Source organism: Cupressus sempervirens, chromosome 2 (genome assembly GCF_028749045.1).
Source record: "Cupressus sempervirens isolate cs-2001-9-10 chromosome 2, ASM2874904v1, whole genome shotgun sequence".
Taxonomy (NCBI): domain Eukaryota; kingdom Viridiplantae; phylum Streptophyta; class Pinopsida; order Cupressales; family Cupressaceae; genus Cupressus; species Cupressus sempervirens.
Window position 1 is genome coordinate 523937791 of NC_143119.1, and position 5543 is coordinate 523943333.

The following is a 5543-nucleotide window of genomic DNA, read 5'->3' on the forward strand; positions in this document are numbered from 1 at the left end:
AAAAGTTCAATATTGAATCTCTAAGAATGGATAGTATTATTTTTTTCAAAGGAACAGTTGCCTAATCTACTATATGTTAGAGATGTACTTGTTGCTTTTGGTTTCATTAGGATTCTAATACAATTTTTGCTAGATAGTGTTCCCCCATAAATCTATTGCACCCCCATTTGTTTGGCAAGTTAGAAGGTTTGTATAAGGACACAACACCATCTAAAGGTTTATATAAGGATCCCCAATAATAATTATTTCTTACCAGTTCTATTTTATAATGCAAATATGCCATGAATTTGAGAGATTTATCACTTATTTAATAGACTTGAAGGTTGTTGTATTCTATGGAGGGGTAAACATTGAAGTCCATAAAGCATTGCTAAAAAATGAGTGTCCACACATAGTGGTGGGTACTCTTGGAAGGATACTTGCTCTAGCAAGGGAAAAAGATTTGAGTCTCAAAAATGTCAAACATTTTATCCTTGATGAGTGTGATAGAATGTCATAATTACTTTATATGTCAGTAGATATCTTTTAAAATAGATTCTGATTACGTAGTCTATTTAGTATGGTTTTTTATTTTTTTAATATTATAGACATGCAAAGAGATGTCTAGGAGATTTTCAAGATGACCCCTCATGACAAGCAAGTTATGATGTTCTCTACCACTCTAAGGAAGGAGATTCAGCCCATCTACAAGAGATTCATGCAAGATTTTATGTCGTCTATATAAGTTGACCTATTTAATCCTACATTACATATTATTTTAATGATTAGGGAAACTAGGTAGTTTGTTTAAATTGGTTTTTTTTAGGTGAATACTAGTTATGATTATTTCTATAGTATTGATCTTAAGATGTTTATTTAACCCTTGCAAAGGTGATTCATATTTTGGCCATAAGTTGGTAGTACACATTTGCAAAGGCGACTCATGTTTCCCTGAAGTTCTATATTTCTTAGCCAAGCCCTTGTTTTCCTCTGCTTTCTCATCATCATTCATCAATACTCGATTGTCATAGCTTTATTATAATTCCAAAGTTGGGATTGCATGTTATGTAAATCCTTTTATTTACATTCACAAGAATAGAGCTACCTTAGAGGTAGTGCAGAGCTATGTTTTCTATGTTGGCCAATTTTCATTCATTGTACATGGTTGAGACATGAGTTACATCTAGCCTCTATTACTAGTTTTGTAACAACAATACAAATAATTAATTCAATGATATAGTGACGTATTAAATTCAGAATTTAGGGATGGTATATTGGACCACGAAGCTACAAGTTGAACATTTTTAGTACTTTTCATTCAACATGTGCTCCTTGGATCAATGAGTTGATGTTGTGGCACTGTTGGCTCTTGATAGTGATCACACCACCTAATGTTACACACATTTGTTTCTATTTATAGCCTATGGATATATATGTTGAGGATAAGGAAAAATTGATACTTCATGATTTAGTTCAGGTATCAAATTTTTTTGAGTTTAATAATGTCTGATAAAATAGTAAACCATTCACTCTTTTGTTGTGTTTGGTATTTATGTCTTGAGATTCTTCCACCACTACATCAAAATGAGTGAGATGGAGAAGAACTAGAAGCTAAATGATCTTCTTGTTGTATTGGATTTCAATAAACTTTTGATATTTGTCAAGAGAGTTAATGGAGCTGCAAAGCTGAACAAGCTTCTTGTGAAGTGCAACTTTCCATCAATCTGTATTCATTTTGGAATGCCACAAGAATAAAGGTATGTTTGATGTTGTTTTTATTTTTGAATCTACGATGGTACTTAATGTAATAATTCCCTTGCTCTTATGATCTATAGCTAGACAATGAAGCATGAATATGGGTATTGCTTGTGACCCAAGGTTGAGATACCATAGGGCCTTAGTATATCTAGATATAAATTGATAGCGTATACATCGTGATTAATTTTGAAATATTTTAGACAGCCTTAAGTGTTTCATCTATTGTTAGATTGAATAAATAAACAAAAAATGTATGTTAATTATTTGACATACATACATATCTGTGATTAGCTATGAGTCTTGACCCAAATGCATTTATGGTTTGAAGATCACTTAGTTACATGGTTCAAAAGATAAGTCCTATCTTCTGAAGTAGACTCAAGTTAAATATTACAAAGAAATGTGTATATTTTTATTAATAAATATATTGCAACTCTTATCCCAAGTTGTAGTTATAACCCTAGATGAACAATCCAAATCCTAAAATAGGAGAACTTTATGAATGAACAGTTCCCTATAATTGCAATTTGATCAACCTGACCATAGAAATCTACCTTTTCCATAAACAATGTAGTACAAACACATTGTGAGGCCTCACCCCAATCCATCATAGCATAGATATTGTATTTCAATTTTCTTACTTAGGACTGGATATCTCGACATATATATTTTGATACTTGATGGACAATAAATTTTACTACTTATCCAATGATATTTACCTTGTGATTTTTCATTATGATATGCATTAGGACTTATTTGGCTTAGTCAATGAATTAATGGATATTATTTAGTATTTCACTATTATGAAAAGAAATGGAATTATGATGTGATTAAGTGCTTAATTTGATCTTTTTAGGAAAGTTCGTAATATGCAGGTTGTTTTGAGGGTTAATGATTAAATGCTTAATATGTAAATGATGGAGAATATGAGGCTAATTATGGAATGTGTAGTATGTGAATGGTAGAATAATGAAGTTATCATGTACTTTTACTTTCATATGTATTTTATATGTGGCTTTTCATTGGACTACTAATGCTCAAGTTTAGTGTGTAGGAAAGGAACCATGGAAACATAATGGGGAAACAAGGTATAAACACATGTTAATATGACTTTGCCAAAGGGAATTTTTATAAGATTTGTAAACTTTCTTATGATGTGTTTTTTTGTAAACTTTAGATGTATGTGTGTAGTATGTATTTCTTATGTAGATTTTGAACATGTCATGTGTAATGTATAGTGAATTTTGTATGTATCACTTGACACTTGTACTTGTTATGTGACAATGACATGTTCTTTGATGATGGATCAAGTGGCCACCTTATCTCAAGTTAAATACCTTAATTGAGAAATTTGACTTTGCCTTAACTTAGTAAATATTACAAGGTTACCACTATAGGAAATTTGGAATTTGAACTTACCTAGCATTGTGAGGGTCATCAAGTAGCTCTAAGGTGACTTTGTCATAAAAAAAAATCATACCCATGTTAATACTTTAAGTTAGGGGGCTAATAATGACCACTAGGGTGCCTAGAAGACCTAGGAGACCCCAAAAAGAATGCATTTTTTATTGAATCCGAAAATGAGAGTGATATATAAAGGCATGGCCAAATTGGAAACTGATAGAGACACAACCAAGCACAGAATGGACACAACAGGAAAAGGGAAATTGTATTAACTATGAAAATAAGCTAGTACATTTAGTACAGAGAAAATAGACTTCAAAACATGCCCTAAGGGCTTACAATAGCACAAGACTAGAGATAATTTCTCTTTTTGGTACCTCCTCTCAAATTCCACTCCAAACTGCCTTTTACAATGCCAAAAATGTCATTAAATAGACCCCGGAGGGTTAAGGACTAGGAGTACATTCTAGAAAGTGCTAGTAGGCATCCACTGACCAAGTAGAAGGCTCCAACAACCATGTTAGAAGTTGGTGCAAATCTAGAAGAATCCAAAAATAGTAACCAAACTTTCGAGAGGCATAACTTTTGAACCGTAGCTTCGATTGACGAACCGTTTACATTTTCAGAAAGCTCTCGAAGTGCTTTATAGCCTTACGGACTAGCTTTGCTTGTCCCCCATTTTTTGGCCCTTTTTGAGGTCATTTAATGCCCCTAACCTGACTTTGAAGCATTCTTAGGAGGTCTCCAAAAATTGAAAAACTGCGATAACTTTCAAACAGTGGGGGCTTTTGACTTGATTCTTTTTTTGGAATGCTCTAAATTACAATTACATTCATCTGGCCAATTTACACCTCCTAGTTCACCAAAATGATGGCTCAATTACATACTCCTATTTTTTTAGCATTTACACATATCCCAAGGTGTTCAAATACTCTATCCTAGAACACTGATAGTGGAACTATGAGAGTTGGAACCTTTATTTGACCCAAATGGGTATCCAGAAATGAAAACACATGAAATAAAAACTAAGTCTAAATACATTTTTTTGGGTGACATAGGATTGCCCTTATACCTCTGGATGCTCTTGCATTAGAAACTCACTTGGCCACTCTCTATCCTTAGAGACAACTATGGTTTGGAGGAGGAGGATAAGGAGCTCTACTACAACTTTCTATTTTCCATTTCTTGGAGTGAGGTTCGTACCCATGATCCATGGTGTTCTTCATTTGCATGTAGAATTGATATGGTGTTCATAATTTCAAGGAATTTTGTGTATTGTGGATGTGATTTGTGAAAAAGATCTTTTTTTTAAGTGTTGCATGTGAGAAGTTTATGTGATTCATTCCTTCAATCTTGTTTTGGTTTATTTTGTGTGTTGTCTAATCAGTGTGAAGCATCACTCACCCTTGGGAGGGAAGAGATTCTTGGGTGAAGGGGTTAGTTGGGCTCACTCATGTAGTTGAGGAACTTTCCCATGTGTGGAGACGATTTTTATGTGTTTAATGGAATATGGACGTCTTGTTTACTTGCATTTTGGGAGGTATAAGGAGGTGTGTAAAGGGGCAAGTCATTGTAAGCCTTGAAAGGGCATGTTGATAATGAGAATATGTCCATATTTGTGAATCAATGTTTGGAAATCCTCCTCACGGAGAGAGCCCACCTTCACCCTATAACTTGATTCAATTGTTGAATCTTTGTGCAAGCCTTGAGTTGAGTTGTCTTGTAATGTATTGTGCAATGTTTTGTTATAATGTTGAGATCATGCATGTTATGTTAATGTGTAGTGTGCAACCATTTATGCCTTGTTTCTCCAAGCTCAGTGGGTGGCCTCCTTGAGGCCTAGGTTGGGAGGTGAGCCTCCATGGTTCTACATTTTGTCTCTTGTTTGTAGGTATTTTCTTGAAGCCTTGGACATTTGGAAGTTGAGAAGTCTTACCTTGCATAGAAGAAGAGAACCTTATTGCTTTTGTATTGCAATGGAGGATAATTCCATTTTTGTTATGTGAACTTATTTGTATTGTACAAATGATGTTATTGATTTCATACATATGCCATTAGAGAGATTGTGAATTATCCTACTTGTAAAGGTGCCTCCATCATGTATTTGGATATGATGATTTTCACCACCCTAATGTGTGCTTGATATTGTGTTGAATGCAAACCTTGAGAGGAATATGAAGGAAAATTTTCATTATTTTGATGTTGCCTTATCATTACTTGAAATTAGAATGTGTCGAAGAAAAGAAATTTGTATTACTGGAAGAAAGGATAGGGTATTATAATTTTGTTATTCTTATTTCCTCAAAATTCATAAGAATAACTTTATTGCATTGGTGTTTAATATTGTTTCTCAATTAGTTGTAAAGTATGCAATTGATAGCTAATAGATTTGTATATAGTTA

At 33.5% G+C, this 5543-nt stretch overlaps 1 pseudogene; it reads left to right on the top strand.

The window, feature by feature from the left end:
• The first annotated feature begins 268 nt into the window (after positions 1-268).
• LOC149573258 (DEAD-box ATP-dependent RNA helicase 15-like) lies at positions 269-1734 on the top strand (annotated as a pseudogene).
• The last annotated feature ends 3809 nt before the right edge of the window (positions 1735-5543 follow it).